The sequence below is a fragment of the Trichoplusia ni genome, chromosome 24 (genome assembly GCF_003590095.1).
Source record: "Trichoplusia ni isolate ovarian cell line Hi5 chromosome 24, tn1, whole genome shotgun sequence".
NCBI lineage: Eukaryota > Metazoa > Arthropoda > Insecta > Lepidoptera > Noctuidae > Trichoplusia > Trichoplusia ni.
The window spans coordinates 3,118,736-3,136,990 of record NC_039501.1 but is presented as its reverse complement, the minus strand read 5'-3'; the positions used below and the strand labels follow the sequence as shown (position 1 = coordinate 3,136,990).

At 34.2% G+C, this 18,255-nt stretch overlaps 1 protein-coding gene across 1 annotated transcript in view; it reads right to left on the bottom strand.

Annotated features, from left to right (window-relative positions):
• The window catches only part of LOC113505075 (sperm surface protein Sp17-like), a 187,157-nt gene that overhangs the window by 145,107 nt on the left and 23,795 nt on the right, over positions 1–18,255 (bottom strand). The gene's annotated exons all lie outside the window — the stretch shown is intronic.

Here is an 18,255-nt window from a genome sequence, read left to right as displayed (position 1 = left end):
AGCTAAACGGTCATCCTACATCAAAGCACACAACCTTAACAATAGTTACTCACACATACACACACAACACATAGCACCTGACTCTACAATCAAACGCGCCTGCCAGTTGGTCCCTACATTCGGTGGGACGCTTAAACAAAGGGGAGAGATGGCAGATACTAATGAATCCTATTCATCGTAGGGGAGGCTAGGGATTTACGGCTATATATGATGGTTCGCATTCGTTTATTTGACTGTAATCGGTTTTATGCCCTGTCAATGGTAGAGTGATTTGAGTTGCGAAATTTAATTCAATTTTTGTCGCTCTACATGCTGTATTTAAATCATATATATTATGTGGTTGTCTGTTGAAATTATGAAATGTGTGTTTTATTTAAAGGGTTAAATAAATAAAAGAAAATTTATCAGAATTATCTAAAATTTACTTTCAACAAATAACGCGATTTGGACTTGTCCGTCATTTGAACAATTCTGTAGCGTTGGAACTAAAAAAATGTATTTATTCTACAGATTATGATGTAACAAATAGGGTTATTTTCAAATCAAAAGTAACTTAAACAAGAATAGACAACTCCTAAAACAATAATGAAATTTATCAGCAATAATTGCACAACTACCGCTACCAAATTGCTATCACATCGCAAGATACGTAATACCTCGGTTCATTATCGATCTCTTCATGCACTTAACATTGTTAGGGTGCAGATAGCGATGCCAGACGCGTGATGAGGTGTTATCCATGCTATTATGTAGTCACACGTTGCATGAACGTGGTTTGCCTAATACAAATTGCAGCTAAATTGTGTTTGATTGCTTAGCAGCTGATATTGAAGGTATTTAGTGTTAAATGTCTGATAATACATACGTCAGAGTAAATTTTTGGTAATGAAATAATTTTTATTGTAGTAAACATTCGGCTGCATAAAAACTAAATGGGAAAGTGCGTCTTGAACTGTCCACACTGAAGGTTCCTTGCAAATAGGTGAAGGATCAAATCAGTTTCATCCAGCTAATTTATGACTGTAAAACTGTCCATGAAAAAGTTAACCATCACACTTTTGATAGTTCTTTTTTGCTTTGTGTTATCCATTTTTTTTTCGGTCTGTCATCAACCGTGTATCATCTTTACTCATACTGTCTACCAAATGTTCAATCTATAAACAGACCACGTCAGATTGTGGGTCCTGGCTGTTACTAACACATTTTTTGACAGTCGTTACGAGGAGTCCAAATCCAGTCCTACCAAGAGGATATCGTATTGCCCAATCAGTCGCTTCAAGCCAACCCCAACTAAATTGGGAAAAAGCTAAGATGATGATGATGAAACAACATGTCCCATACAAAATACTTCCCCTCACAAACATCTTGTTAAGCATAATATCCTAAAATACATCTATAATATACATTCATAACCTCACTACTTCGAAAACAAGATTTCTTCCTCGAAAGACAATAAAAACTAGTGATTTGTGTACAAAAAGTTATGTTGAGTCTCTGTGGAAAAACAAAACTGTCAGGGATGACACAGAGGAGACTTGGTCATTTATAATTTAGATTTTATTAATTTGTAGATAGGGTGTATTTTGGCGTATCAAGTTCGAAAAGCTTTTGGTAAGATAATTGTAAAAAATACAAGGTCTTTTGGAAAGTACTTTTTGCAAAATATATAAAACATTCCTGACGTAAATTCGTCATTATTTAACATCGTGATTAAGGACTTTGGTTGGGTCCGAAACTAGTCAGGCAATCCCGATAAATACGTTTGAGTAAACCGTTGATTCAAATGATTATAAAAAAGATAATATTCATAATTAATGTCTGATACAATTATTTGATACATTCTTTTATTCGTTTTTTCAAATTGTAGTCATCTATATTTTGTATCTACTCCTTAAGTACGTATAGATCTATTCCAGTAGTGCCTTTTTAAGTGATATATTGTATCGTTAATATGGCTCCGTTGTCAATATACACAGCTTGATCAATAAAATCTCATACAAAGAAACAGTTTCAATACCATTGTAAAAAAAACAGCATCGATTAATTCCATTTTCAGAATATAATTTTCGAAAAATAACCAACCTGTACCTTTTATTCTTAAATCTACGGCATAAAAATACGCCCGCGGCAATGGTTCGCAAGACAACAAAGAGGCAAACCCTGAATATGAAAGGCAAACGAATTTTAAATATATATTCGCCAATTCAAATACTTAAAAAACATTCGCCTCAAAATGCTGGTTATTTTTGAGACCGCTATTCGTTTGGGCTTTGTTAAAATAGAACATTATTTTTATAGAAATTTCGATTCATGTAAATGTTAATATCAATACAGGTTTAAATTTAAAAAAAAACAAAGTGGTTAGGTATTTTGCTTCGTACTAACTACTACCTAACTAAGTAAACCATGAGTAGGGCTCTGCTGTCTGTCTCTCTGGCAGCTTCACAGCATTGTGAAAAATTATAACAGTTTTTCTTTAACATATTTACACGAAAGCTCTCAGAGTCAAGAGTTTGACTCGCACTTAACCAGCATAAAGTTTCATTCTATTTACAAAATTCCTAAAAAATCAAAACCGTAAAATAGTAGAAAAGCTTTTTATAAGACTGGTTTTCATGTATAAAACGCATAAACCATATATTTGGCACAAGAGTTCGAAAACACTAAATGAATCCATCTATAAAAATCCAACGCAAAATTGCACAAACTAAAATACTTAATCTTGTCAGAATTTTACATCTCAGACGTTTGAAATATATACATTTTTTTAAATACAAAATACATTTAAAAAGAAAACCATTCGAAACTTGTTCAGCTATAAAAAAAGTAATAAAACTAGGCATCAGACAGACTCTATTGAAGAAAAATGTTTTCAGAAGTACAAGTACGTATTAGTATTTTATTTTGTTTGTCACGTCATTACTAAATAGTGATGGTGGATAGTGATAGGGTTGGCGAATCTGAGTGCTGTCCGTTGTTATTTGCCATTCAAAAAGTGCTGCTTAGTAGCCAAATTGAAATTAATGAATTTTGCATGATTAATTTGCTTGATAAAGCACCGTGATTGTGACTATTTCACTTGTTTTTTGAAGACCGATTTGGCATACTGACATATTATACAAAAAAACACGGAGCAAAAACGTACCTATAATAGGTATATGTATTTGTGTGTAATAACCAAAGTTTTTACAAAGTAAAAGAATGTTAATATACCCAACAGTGGGATATAGGGGCATTTATACACTACCAGCTGATCTATAACTTCATTCTGCGGGATTTGTAAATTTTAAACCATCTGTGTGTATACAAAAAAAAAACATCAAAATCTGTTCAGCCGTTTAGGAGAAGTTTACTTATATACACATGTACACTAAAATCACATATTGAGATAAAACTTACTGGGTACAACTAGTATTCGGAGAGCCAAAAGTTAACATGAAGGTCGGTTTTATTTTAGTACAACATTGCAAGGTTTTCTGTTCACAATGGACCTTCTATCTTCGCTGCATAGTGCGAGCCCGTCGCTCCAGACTAGACGTAGTTTGATCGATACAGCTAGCGGCCCGGAAGGAGCCAACACAACGCTTGTTACACTGTTATATCACGATCCTCTTGATAACTCCGTTTGGCGTTAATTATTTATACGATAATAGTGTAAGAAAAGGCTAGAGGCATAGATCCTGCGGTGGATGAAAATAGACTTAGAAAAAAAAGAGTTTGAATGCAAAATTATTTTTAAGTCACCACTAAATAGCAAAGAATCAGGCTTCTTTTGTCTGTTGGTGCAATACTAGGCGCATGAACTAAAGTTTACGGTAAATTTAATAAAGGACTATTTTGAGAACTATGGACACAAAAATCATTTGTTATTACAACTTTAAATAAGCAGGAAAGTAAAACGAGAAAGCTTTAATGATAATTTAATTTCCACGTATTGAAGTGCGGGTTTCATAGTTTTCTAGCAAACAAATTCTATGTAGCATTAACTTGTATGTTGTTAGTGTACTCTTTGTTGTTGGCTATTTCCTTGCCCTATGAGAGAACCCACACCCACCACAGCAAATGCCACTCCACATTTAGGTTCACGTAAAAAAGCGTAAAAACAGCGTGTTTTATATGTATCTCTGTGTAGGCCTTTAAAAAGGACTGGGTATTGACTAACTGAAATACCACATGTGCAAAGTAAAATACACATTTGTAAGCAAAAAACATGAATATGCTATCAGCGCAGCCAACCAAACTGACCCCGTACAAGAGAAGAATAAAGTAGATATTTTATTCACTTATTTATTCTTAAAGGTAAAGAAATACAATAGAAACAAAATTAAATATGTACTGAGTGAGTCAAACATGATTTTTCTGTACAAAGAAAAACCGGTAGACATATAAGGTATCTTGCAAAAGCTTAGACAGCAAGTAACAGCGATAATTGTACAATTATTGCAGGCAGAGTAATTTCTATAACGTCTGGTCGGTATTATCACATTTATCACTTTAATGTTATAAGAGAGAAAGTTTGTAAGTCTGTGTGTCTATTTGTTATCTCTTAAATAGCTAGACAGATTTTGATGATATTTGGTATGAAGGTACTAGACGTACTACACAACCAAGTATTTCTTTTTAACCCCGTAAGTTATGTTTTTGCAGCTATATTCAATATCAACGCAAGCGAAGCCGCAAGAAAAAGAATACAAATAAAATTTCTGTTTTGACAGAAACAAACTGTGCTTAAGAATTGTAATCTCTTTGCTAATATGTAATCGTACTGTCATTCTATATATATAAGTTCTGGATAGCTGAAGGTTCTTTTTCTGTTCCTTACGGATCTCTAAATAATAAATCATGTAATTAAAGCAAAGTTTACGATAATTGTAGCGATGTCCGTGCACAGATAAGGGCGGTAATTAAACCAGTTAATTATGATTGTTTAGAACTCCTGCTGTGTCCTCTATAGCAGGAATGTTGATATTGGGGGAGTGAAACGACGCTATTAGCTGTATAGTGCCATCTCGCTTTCACACTGATACTAATCTTGCTTTAAAAGCTTATATTATAAGTCCGTAGTTAGACAAATTACAAGGGACTGTAAAAGGATTTTACCCTGATAATACAGATAACTGCTAACTTTGGCAATATTTTCATTATTTCTCATGTAATACTGGTCAACGGCGAGTCCGAATCGCGACACTAAAGGTTCCGTACAAATAGGTTAAATATAATTACATAGGCGTACTTACTCTCATAATTTGTCACTATGCTTTTCACGTCTAACTATCACGATTCAAGAGATACAGTCTGGTGACAGACAGAAAGACATAAGGATAGAAAGCCGGTCGGTCGTAAAGCGAACCTCAAAAATGGGGTACGTTTTTATAATTGGGAAAAGGGATCTTGAGACGGATCTAGCTAAAATCAACAACAATCAATATAATTTTTCAAAATACAAAAACGTAATTTATGAAAGCGCAAAAACATTATTAATCAAAACCATCATCCACAATCAGAATATTAGTATAATGCTTACTTTAGTTGGTGACCCAAACAATTACCGTAAAATACATTATAATCCCAACATCGAAAGCCCTCCAATAACTTCAACATACTTCGCAACTTGCAACAAACCTGAACAAACAAAAACCAGCTTAATACTAGATAGAAATAAACAATCCATGCAAGCTCATCATTACAATGCAAAGAGAAATTATCACGCACGTTATAATTAAAATCAGACGGACGGCGAGCGAGGAGAAAAGGGGACACTGTCAGGGGAGAAAGGGGGACATCGGATGGAGGAAGGGGGAGATTTGCGGAGAGAGGGGGACGCAATGAATATGTAATTACAACACTAATTAAGCTCTATCCCCTCTTTGTTTTCCATCTATGAGGCTTTGAGCGTCATTGTGTTATGCATGTTTTTAATTGATGCCTTCGGTTGGTGGTGTTTGCTAACCTTTTTTAAAACGTTTTGTGAACGGCATTATGTCAACAAACATGGTATTCAATTCAATTTGCCCAGCCAGTATTAAAAACCGTTTGATTAAAAAAAAAATACTTGGTAGAGTATGACAAGGAGACCCCAACAGTTTAAATCATTTAAAAAAATGCATAATATCACAGACATATTGTTTTTTTCGCATTAAAATGTTATTGTCAGGTGGGATGAAATAAAATTTGTTTTTCTTACATGACTCGACTAAAGAGGTTTCTTTCATACCTAGACAAACTACTAAAACTATCGCTGACATAAGTTATTTTAAAAATAGAAACCAGATCGTTTTCCTTACAAACATACAATCCTATTTCACTCATTTGAATTAAGAGCTAAAAATAGGTAAACAAAAAAGTTTTCATTTACGAATCAGAAATAGTATCTTTGAAGGCTGTTGATGTGCAATCCGGCCATTTGTTTGAGCTATATTCACCGTGGCCTTTCTCTAACGGATGTGTCTCACGCAACACTCCACCCTGCATTTGATTACTAGTCTTATTTACGACAATGTCTAATTGATTTCATTTACTAATTAAATTTTAGATATACGGTTGGATGGTTCAATGTGGTTGTAATTTTGTTTTACCTTTTTATTTACGGTAAATATTTTTTCTTTGTCTTCTCAATTTTTTTTTACCTTTTTCCTATTCCTTAGTCTGTAATCTTCTCTTGAAACCCTCTTTCGGTCAAATTGTGCAAGCTTCTTTCATATTTTAATGTTGTATTATGTTGGTTTGCTTAGAACGATGCATTAAATAATTGTATTTTTTTTTATTTCCGTACCCAAAGGGTAATAAATAACCCTCTTTGTAAGGCTTTGCTGTCAGTCCGTTTGCCATGAAGGTGTGTGTTTCTGTATATGTACGAAACCCTCAGTTCTGCGAGCTCGAATCGCCCTGCACAATTCTGCAATACATTTAGGGAATTATCGTTTCATATTTATCTGTCTAATTCTTGTTCCTATCCATCCAATTGTGAAATTGTCTGTCTACTCTTCAACAACCTACCCAGCTTTCATCGCGACATGTGTCAAAATTTATTTAATTTAAGCATATTAAATAGCTACTATTATTACTATTACTAATACGACAAGCCATTACTTCCTAACCCATAAACAACTTAGTATTTACAAAATACGTATTACAAACTAGGTAAATAGGTACGATGCGTCACCGTTGAAAATTCAACGTGTTAGGCGCGGCGGCCATGACAGATTCAACGCTAAAATGTAATTAATTAGCAAAATTAATTTGACGAGACACGAATTAGTTTTATGCTAAATCGAATAACATTAAAAGCTGCTAACTATGTTATTATGACAAGCCCTAACTATCATATTAATAATAATGGATGGAATTATATGTGTCTGTTATTAATATTTTGGTGGAAATGTATTTTTTTAGATACAGGTTCTGAATGGTGAAAATTAGACAGATCAAATCCATAGTAATATCCAAAAACATTTTTTTATATCTACCTAGCAATGCTCTGACGATCGAAACTGAACAATCTAAGGCCAACTGTCCAATCATGTTTTCCAGTAATTTTATAAGTCAGTGAAGTTTAGCGAAAGTTTCGCAACTGTCTTGGGCCGGGAGTCAAACTTTTCCATCTTAAATCATTTATTTTTATGGCTTGTGGTGCATAATTAACTTTCTTGAAGCAATTACTATTAAAATGCAAGTGCTATTAAGTTTTGTGGCATAAAGTTTAATTATTTAATTTTTAACAGAACCATCATCACTCTAGCCTTTCTCCAACTATGTTGTGGCCGGCTTTCAGTCGAACTGGATACAGCTAAGTACCAGTGTTCTATAGGTCCTTTCTCAATACGTCCTTTACCTGGACAACACTATATCTGCATAAGAGTGGTTGTCAGACTTTCTAGTTTCTAATTACCCGTAACGACTGTCAAACATGTACAAATAACAGCCGGTATCTATATAATTTAACATGCCTTATGAGAAAGATGGTCACCCATCCAACCTTATCAAAAGTACATTACCTGTGATCGGTCAACTTGTGCAGTTGTAGCTTTGCCTCGGACTCCTCAATTGGATGTAAAAGATATTTCTATAAATATTTGTCTTTTCTCCATCTGGATTGAACTTGAACTAGTATAGTGAAAGCGTGTTGTTCTACTTGACTTCTTGAGCGCTTATGACATGGGTGGGCGATACGTTGTATTTTATATTTATTATTAAGAAATTGATACTATTATACGAAGCAATGAAGTCGAAGTTCATTTCGACTAGCTCGCCCGCCGCTATGTTAGCTAATGATCAAGGACTCCGTTTGAGTCCGAAACCTTTAAGAAGTGTATCATAACATTTAATGTAGTTTATATTTATTAATTTCGATCGCAATTTCGTTGAAAGTATAAAACGGTTATCCGAGAGAGTACTCGCTTCGATAAAAGTAAAATCGAATTATCTCAGTATTATCGATAATCGATAACTCGATCGCAATACGTCGCGTTCAAACCAAAAGTAGAGTTAGCCGTTGGTTGCGAACAGACGTACTATATGCCTCACTGTAAACAACACTAATGTAATATAATAAAAAATCTAAATCCCACGTTTTTAAATGTTACATTCAAATATTATTAAAATCAATCCAGCCGTTTTTATAGTTGTATATTGCATTGTCATCGGGTTTGAAGCTACCCAGAAAATTTCAGCCTGCTAGCTTATCGGGAAACGCCTTAAAATTGATTTGCAAAAGTCCAACCGAAACGACAAACAAAAAAAGAAAAGTGAGGGTATTAAAAATGGCCCTTTTTTAACGCTCTCTGAAGCCACTAGCCTAATTTAAGAATAAAAAGTTCTGAAAAAAGTCCGCTAGAGTACATGACTGCAAAGATCGACTCCCTAAAAGGATTTTATGGAAATCAAATTTTCGAACCCACGACCTCCGGTATATCAGTCACCGCATAGTCAACTTCTAGACCAACGTGCGAACAAAAGTACATGTGCCGTCTTTCTTCCACAACTAAAATAAGTATCTCGATAGAGTCGTAACCTGGTAACTGCGGTGCTCTACTAATTACCATGAGATTTGAACCGTGAATAACACGAGAAGATATTTCATATCCCTTAGGAGACTTTAAACTAAATCCTCGCTTACACAACAGTTTTAAGTTTTAGCTAAAGATAGGTCTTAAAGAGAGCGAGTCGCGGTGAAAATATTAAACGAAATTTTACTTGTATAACAAAGTTCTGTTTGCATTTAATTAATGTCGCGTACTCTGTTTATATACAGGATGGAAGAGATTAATTTCTAAAAGGTTCCTTCAACTTTTGGTCATGACAAAACATTTTTTCTCCTTCATATTTATTCACAAGTAACGTGTCTAAAACTCTGACGTATTCATGAGTAAGTAAGCCGTATCGTCGTACTTCTGTTTTGAAGTGTTTCTTTTTCAACTTTTGACTTTACTGTGACGGAGACAGAATGGTTTTCAATACTCAATTGTTCATTTCTCTTCACAATGTATTTCTAGGTCTTAAATATAGCAAACTAGTATTTGAGGATTCTGTCGGGCACGAAAATGAAAAAAGAAAGAGACGAAGAGCTCAGCTCACTCAGCTCAGTTACGAGAAACCATTTCCTTTTCGTCACATTAAACTTCATCGTCGTATTATATTATTATTTACTTAACAGCTTCATCAAAAACTATCAACAAAAGTTACCAAACATTGAACCTTACTTCATTCTCATGAGCAAAGAACACACTAACCATAAAAATAGAGCAGAAAAAACTTCCCGTAACCATGGCAACGTCGTAAATACCAGAATACCCCTTATCGCTCGCTTTATCACCTGTGCCTATCTCACTGACTCCAATTTACACCCCCTAAAGTCAACATAAAGGGTTAAATATCAAACATTATCTACGTCTATTTGTAAGGTTCACTCCATAACAGATTTCAACCCCTCACAACCCTCTTAGGAGATTTCATCCCTTTTGGGGTATTTCAAGGTTGTTCTCATTGGACCACTAAGGTTTTGTTACTTGAAAACTGATGACTGGTTGTTTGATGGGTTGAGTTTTCGTACGTTTGATGAAGTTTTTTGTTTTTATAACTTAGACAGTACTTAATTCAATAATTTCTTATTAAAACAAATAAACTGAGACTGTAAATAGACTGAATTACAAAAAAAACTTGGGGGTCATCATAGTAAGCAAACAAATGTAAGGTCTGTACTGGCCTTCGAAAGTAAATGCCAGATTAGTATAAGCAAGCTTGTGAGATCGAGGTGCCGTGATTTACACAATTATTTTTTGGGTATGAAATATTGAAAGTTGTTCTTTTCACACACACACTTGCACAGTATTCAAATTATAACGAAGTTTTAAATGATAGATGTTTGAGAAAAAAAAGAGTGAGTCAAAAATTTATTTTGTATTCGAATGAACGTCATTGAAATAAATATGAAGCTTGTTAATCCCCGCCTTAGGGTAGAGAGGGTAGAAATTAATCAATTGAGATAATTCAGGACAACGCGACGTCATTACTTTTGCCCTCACTCCTACTTAATTTCTTTGATGTTTTCTACGATGACTGACTATCACACCGATGCAAACGTGGGAAAATACATTCATTACCTTTTTCTTGACTAGCTGACCCAGCAAAAGGTATGTAGTCAAAAAAATGGAGGATTGAAAAATAGTGTTGTCCGATTCAGACCAACCTAGAATATGTACACTAAATTTCATAAGTATCGGTCGAGCCTTTTAGGAGGAGTCCAATCTCGTAAAAATACGAGAATTTTATATATCAGATATAGGTATGTATGTCCGCGAGTACATCCTACATACTATCTCTTTTAGTTACTCACTTAGGTAGAAATAAAATCCTGCATATAAAATACATTTCTATATTGCAAACGTGTGTATAAAAATCCGTGTGTCGCAGCTTAAAGACAAATATATACCAAGAACAACATTCTATCCAATTACGAATCTCATTAATTAAGAATAATAAAACAGGAGAGAAATCTTTTATTTAACAATATTAACTTATAATTTATAATACGTGTAGTAGTAATCTATATCTATACTAATATAAAAAGCTGAAAAGTTTGTTTGTTTGTTTGAACGCGCTAATCTCAGGGACTACGGGTTCAATTTGAAAAAATATTTTTGTGTTGAATAGGCCATTCATCGAGGAAGGTTTTAGGCTATAAACCATCACGCCGTGACGAATAGGAGGGAAGATACAATGGGTAATGTGGAAAAAACAGGGCAAAAATAAATCATAACTTTATCTTCTATCCACGCGGACGAAGTCGCGGGCAACAACTAGTAGTAGTAATAAATTACGTATAAAGTAATGTACGTAAGCAGCATTTTTGCAACTCACAGCCGCACAAATCTGAATAGTTATTGTTTAAGTGCACACTAACTTATTATGGCCCTTCTAATGGTGATTGGTTAATGCGTCATGATCGCGGTACCGGGTATTACGAATATGTTTATGACATCGTTAATATTTGCACTTAGTATGAGGTTAATAGCAGTGCATAATGCTGTTTGGTTTCAATACTCTTTGTACTTATAAGTCTTGGACGATTACAGCTTGTCTTTGGAAGTCTATATAAATAAACAAATAGTAATAAAGTGTTTTCTTACTTTTATACATAACTAGGGGTCGCCCGCGGCTCTACCCGCGTGGTATATCAATATAAAGCAAAATCCTGTTTTTTTTTTCATTTAGTAAACCCTATATTACTTATAATCCATCGAAGCTCATGTGTGCAAAGTTTCATGACGATCGGGTAAGTATTTTTCGCGTGAAAGCGAAACAAACAAATTTACATTCATATTTATGATATTAGTAGGATGGTATGTATTTTCACTTTATTCAAATACGATATTTACTTTCCATCGCCATTTTCCCCCATGTTACGCCATAAAAATACTCATTTCACTTTTACATACATAAAAATCATATAAAACGTGACAGATATAAAAAGTAAGCTGCATAAGCTTTTATGTGTTTTGTATCCTGAAATAAAAGGCAAGATATAGTACAAAATATATCAAAGACTACCTATTGCGTTTTTGGTTACTTTGATATAAATAAGGAATTTTTATAAAAGTTAAAAGTTTCATATTAACTTTGACCCTCATTACAACCCTTTTTTTTAGTTTAAAAGTAGCCTCTGTCTTTTCTCTGGCTCTTTACTATCTGTGCACCAAATGTCATCACAATTGGTTACGTAGTTTTGGCGTTAAAGCGAGACAGACAGAGATACTTTCACATTTAAAATATTGGTATGGACAAAAGATTCTAGCAATTCAATTTGCCTCTTTGTCATTCCTATCACTATAGTTTTTTTTCATTCCTCATTAAGCAGAAATATTAATTACATCGGTCTGTAAGGGACCGATTTTTTGAGCAATACTCGCTTTCAATGATTATTTATTTTGGCAATGTTACAATACGGTGTAACAGACTCCCATCTTCATATACATGAGGGTATTTGAAGAGTTTGCAATTTAAAACGGTATTAAGATCATTTTCGTATTTTTTTTTCTTTGGTTTAAGGTTGTCTTTGCGACGTTGTGTTTTTAAATTATGCGGAAATTTGAATTCTCAAAGAGGCGTAGTAAGATGGTGAGAGGTGTACTTTTATCCTCAAGTCTACACAAATATTATAAACATGAATCGTTTATTTATACGATTGATGGAAACTATTGAGAAGATATAAAAAAGATGTACGTTAAAATAAATTGTCAACAAAATTACGAAGATCAGATAGCAAAAAAACTTATTTTCTGTAAGGTAAGGTCACTTTTTGTAATAGAATGTTTACACAAATTTAAAATATACATACCATTCGAAACGTCTAAAGATCCCATAGCCAAAACGGCATTGTCCAAATACCCTCTATTAGTGGAGACTGAATACTGACAGTCTCTAGAATGTCCTTCATCAAACGACAATAGTCAAGAAATAATAGGATGTCACTCGCAGACATCCCGATAACGATTGATTGATAATAACGAAGGTCATGGCGATGACTGGAAAGAAGTGGCCAAAGATCTAGAAAAGTGGCGGTTTCTCGTATCAGAGGTCAAGACACATTTTGGTTGCTAAGCCAACGGAGTAAGTAAGTATTTGGGGAAACCAAGATATTCACTTTATGATGGATAGATTATTTTATGAGCTTTATAGAATAAAATTAACATCGAATTTATACTGATATCATTCTGTATAAGGTCCGAAAAATAAAAAATAAAAATAAACACTTTACACACATTAGTAAGAAGTTATATGGTTCTAGCGGCCTTTAACGCCAAAATTAGTTATTTGTCTTACAGTTAACAGTTGATGCGAGATAGATAGAATTCTTGATTGCACACCACAAAGTACAGGATTGGATACAAAAAATAGTTACATGGTACCATAATAGGCGGTCTTACCGAAAGCGATCTTTTTCAGACAACCTTTGTCAATTAATCAGGAATAAGAAACAAGGTTGGTTATACATTGACTCATTCTCCTCATTCTTTATTGGGTGTACACAAGTAGCTTTAACATAACACCACACATCTTTCTTTCAAACATTAATTTCCTTCACATGCTCGTGTTCCCGCCAAGACAAAGAGACCCATCATAAGGTGTCAGTACGACAGCGACACGTCCGGTCTATACAACTCCCGCGATACGACTGAACATTGTTTCGGGGCATTTTGTCATTTGTAGGGTAGGCATGTAATTTCGTTCAGTGTCAAATCTTGGTAAGTTATTTGAATGAGTCTTTTAGATGATTTTTAAATTGGATTTTTTTTGTGATGCAATTGGATAATTGATTTGAATAGTGCAGAAAAATAAGTTTTCTTTTAAACGTTTAAACTACTTACTTCTAGAAAAAATATTTTATCTATACTAATATTTAAAGCTAGAGAGTTTGTTTGTTTGAACGCGATAATCTCAGGAACTACTAGTCAAAATTGAAAAAATATGTAAAAATGTATGTGTTGAATAGACCATTTATCGAGGAAGGCTTTAGGCTATAAACCATCACGCTGCGACTAATAGGAGCGAAGATACAATGGAAAATGTGGCAAAAACGGGGCAGGTATAAATAATTTATGTCTTCTAATAACGCGGAAGAAGTTGCGGGCAACAGATAGTATAAAATACAACGCTTGAAGACATCACATAACCCTAATGAACGCATTTTCAAAAAAAAAAAATGAAAGAATGATACTTAAAAAATCTTGGATATAACCATTCATAAACTTGAATAATGTTATTTGTATTGTTCCTGTTAGTCCTTTATGCTCTACTAAACTATTGATCAAATTGTGGACCAACCTATGGGAGGGTCTTTTAATGTTGCCCATGAGGATTTCTGACCCAAAAAGCGCACAATGTGCTACTAAAACCCCTATTTCTAAACACAATATTACTAAATTATTAATAAACACAGTGTACTGTATATATGTATCATGTATGAAATTTTGAGTTCTCATTTCAATACATTCAAACAACTTGATCACTATTTACGCTTGTACAAAATACTACTAGGTGATGCAAAAAAGATTTTGAAGATACGCAATACATTGCGGGGTGTGCAAGCTCTGGTACCAAAGTTATATAACTTCGCGCGCAATGTATCGCAGCTTATGTGATGTTTTCGCACCGTGTTCGTTTTATGATTTCCCTACATGTCAGTTGAAGTGATGACAGTTTAACCAGCTGATGTTTAGCAGACGATGTCTTGTTGGTTTTATGACGGCATCAACGCTATCTCTTGGCATGTTAATTTCAAGTCAGTTTTGTTCGTCGTGGGGAAAAGCTTCAAGTCCAAGAATGAACATTATTTTTTAAGAAATACTGTGAATTTGAATTTTTTTTAAGGTTCCTTAAAATGAAATGGGACCCTATTGGCAATACACTGCAATCTGTCCATGACACTGATATCTATCAAAGATGATTTTGTCGCGTTTTAACACGAGCTATTTTTTAAAAATTGTACAGAACCCTTTAGGTGAAAACCGACACACACTTTGTCGGATTTATAATCCCAATATAAAAAAAACACAGTTAAATTTTAACACAATCTGAAACTAATTACAGAAAAGTTAGAACACGTGAAAAACAAAACCTTTTAACTACAAAGTTAGTTATTTTAGACGTAAAACACATTTAGTTTAGTAACCACATTCCCAAACCGCAAAACCCCTACATTGAGGTCATCAGCTTTTAACACTAATTTGCGGTAATTACATTAATTAGTTTTCTATTACTCGTACAGAAATGTTCGTCTTTATTTGATACTGTTCACAGACTCTGATGTCGCGTGACTATAAAGGTTTTATTTAAGACTGCTCTTTCGTAAAAAGCTTGAAAAAAGCGTGCAGATGAAACAGCTCTTCGTCGGCACTTACAGAGAATTTATATCTGCAAAAAATAGTTAGTAATCTACATGATATGATATGTAATTTGGTTTAGCCATAATTTTTCTATTGGCATCACATAAAAAGTAAAAAAGTCCCTAAATCACCTCCAATTCGTAGAGATAAAACCATTTTACTGCTTTATTTTTAATAAAAGAACATTAGAAAAAAATCTACTGCTTTGCAATACACAGGAAAATGATTTGGTTTGGTTACTTTTCAAAAATATGTCTGATTTCAATAATGACTTATTAAATAACTTTTTAAAAATGCGTCCCGTATACTGCATCTACATCACCCCCGCTCTCGTCCAAATGCACAAGGTCACTAGCGAGAATACAAGCCTTAATTTATTTTGCCTTTTAAACATCGGTTCCCGCTTTAAGGAATTTAAACTTAAGTTCCTCAACCACGGCTGCAATTTACTGAGATAATTACTAAGATTGTATTTTTCCAAAACACAACTAAACAAATACAGCACTAGAAAATAAAATAATATGCGTCATATAAGCTTATGAAAAAAAAACCTACTCCTATTGTAAATACATAAGTTTGTACGTATGGATGTTTGTTCCTCTTTCACGCAAAAAAACACTGAACGGATTAAGATGAAACTTGGTGCACAGATAGAGAGATTTTTAACCAGGAATAACACAGTTTTATCCCGATGGGCGGTGCCCGCGGGTTACAGCAAGTTTAGTATAAACAAGTAAAATATACCTACATATAATATAACCCACCCATGCATTAGGACAATCCTTTGTTTCGTAAAACGACTCTCATTAATACACGTCCCATTCGTTTCCTAACGACCGTATAAGTGCTTATGAAAAGGCATATTATTTATGTTTTGGTGTCCAACGTACCTAATGTATTTTACATGTACAATGAGAATATGGCATGGTCCATGGCATGATCTAATCATTGGTTAAGGAATGCAAAGGGAACAACGCAAGTATGAATTTTGACTACATGGATAGACAAGTGGTTGGAGGAGCTCGTAGCTAAGCTATTACTACATAAGTGAATCGATCACTAGTTAAGGTAAGCTTGACGCGATTGGTCCGTAGATGGGTGATCATCTTTGTGATGAAGAGTTCCTCCATGTTTCGGAAGGCACGTTAAATTGTGGGTCCCGGTTGTTATTCACACAGTCGTTACAGGTAGTCAGAAGCTTGAAAGTCTGACGACCAGTATAACTAAGGTATCGTGTTGCTCAGGTAACTGGGTTGAAGAGGTTAGATAGGCAGTCGCTCCTTGTAAATCACTGGTACTTAGCTGAATCCGGTTAGACTGGAAGCCGAACCCAACATAGTTTGGAAAAGGCTGGCCCGATGATGGATAGACATAGATAAATGGTCAAGGATACCAAGAGAAGGCCAATATGCGCGACAAGTCGATGATCTCTTTCAAAACTGAAAATTGTAAGTTTTAAAACTTATTATTTCTCAGTGAATTTCTGAACAGCTTAACTGTAGCGTTTGCATACAAGCGTTCCGCTTAGCAGTTAGCTTGCAAAACTTGCAACGATGGTACAGTCAGCAAGAAAATAATGCTAAAAAAAATGCAAAATATTAATTAATATTTAGAATTTCCTTTAGTAATCTATACTAATATATAAAGCTGAAGAGTTTGTTTGTTTGTTTGTTTGTTTGTTTGAACGCGCTAATCTCAGGAACTACTGGTCCAAATTGAAAATTTCCTTTTGTGTTGAATAGAACATTCATCGAGGAAGGCTTTAGACTATAAACCATCACGCTGCGACTCATAGGAGCGAAGATACAATAATGGAAAATGTAAAAAAAACAGGGCAGGTATAAATCATAGCTTATATCTTCTACCCACGGGGACGAAGTCGCGGGCAACAGCTAGTCCTTAATAAATTCCTTTGCTTTTCCGACACTGTAACTATGATTAGATAAATACTGCTTGTAATTAGAATTTTATTACTCCATTTGTTTATACTTAAAAAGGTAAACAATCTTGGTGTGGGCTAAAAACTTAGTTTAAAAGCATGCGTAAATAAATGTACAAAAACCACAGAAATTACAAAATCAATTATACCACCACTAAAACCGCGCGCCCGGCCGAAACAAATCCATGATTAATGTGATAACGATTCCATGGGAACATAAAATCGGAATAAAACTATCCTGTGTTGATAATATAATAGTTATAAACTATCGATGTATCTCAGCAAATGCAGTTTAATAACCTTTTTGGAACATCTACATATTAGATTTCATTGTCTCTTGGGATTTAATCAACCTCTTTGCTAACTCCAAAACTGAAAAAAACACAGTACCAAGTACAGAGTCAGCGCAAATATTCATACTGCTTTTGAATGACTTTTGTTGCCGACTGTACAAGCAGAAATGTATAGACTCGGAGAGACAAGCAAGTTAGCAACTTCAACTTGGATCAAATAACTTAGAGTTGTTCCTTCAGAATGTTGTGACGCTATGAAGACGGATAAGTTATGCAGCAAATATTATTTGCTAAAGTTAATAATACAGCAAGGGTCTAAATGAAGTCTTACAGTCTGCAACAGTTCTTTAATATTCTTTGGTTTATTACGAAAAAAAAACACTGAAGAAATGTTTTACCTAATTTATAAAAATACCACCCTTTATAAGCAACTCCTCCCATAAAATCATGCATATAGGAAACTTAGTCATCCATAATCACGCTAGCTCACTGCGGGTTGACAGTTTGAGATCCCAATATTTGGCACATCGTTATTGCACGATATTTCCTTAAAAATTAGTCAATGGTGGTCTTAGAATAATTGTGAAAATATCTAAGTAAGTCAATTTGATACTTTGCCTGCGTTGGGATCGAACCTGCATCT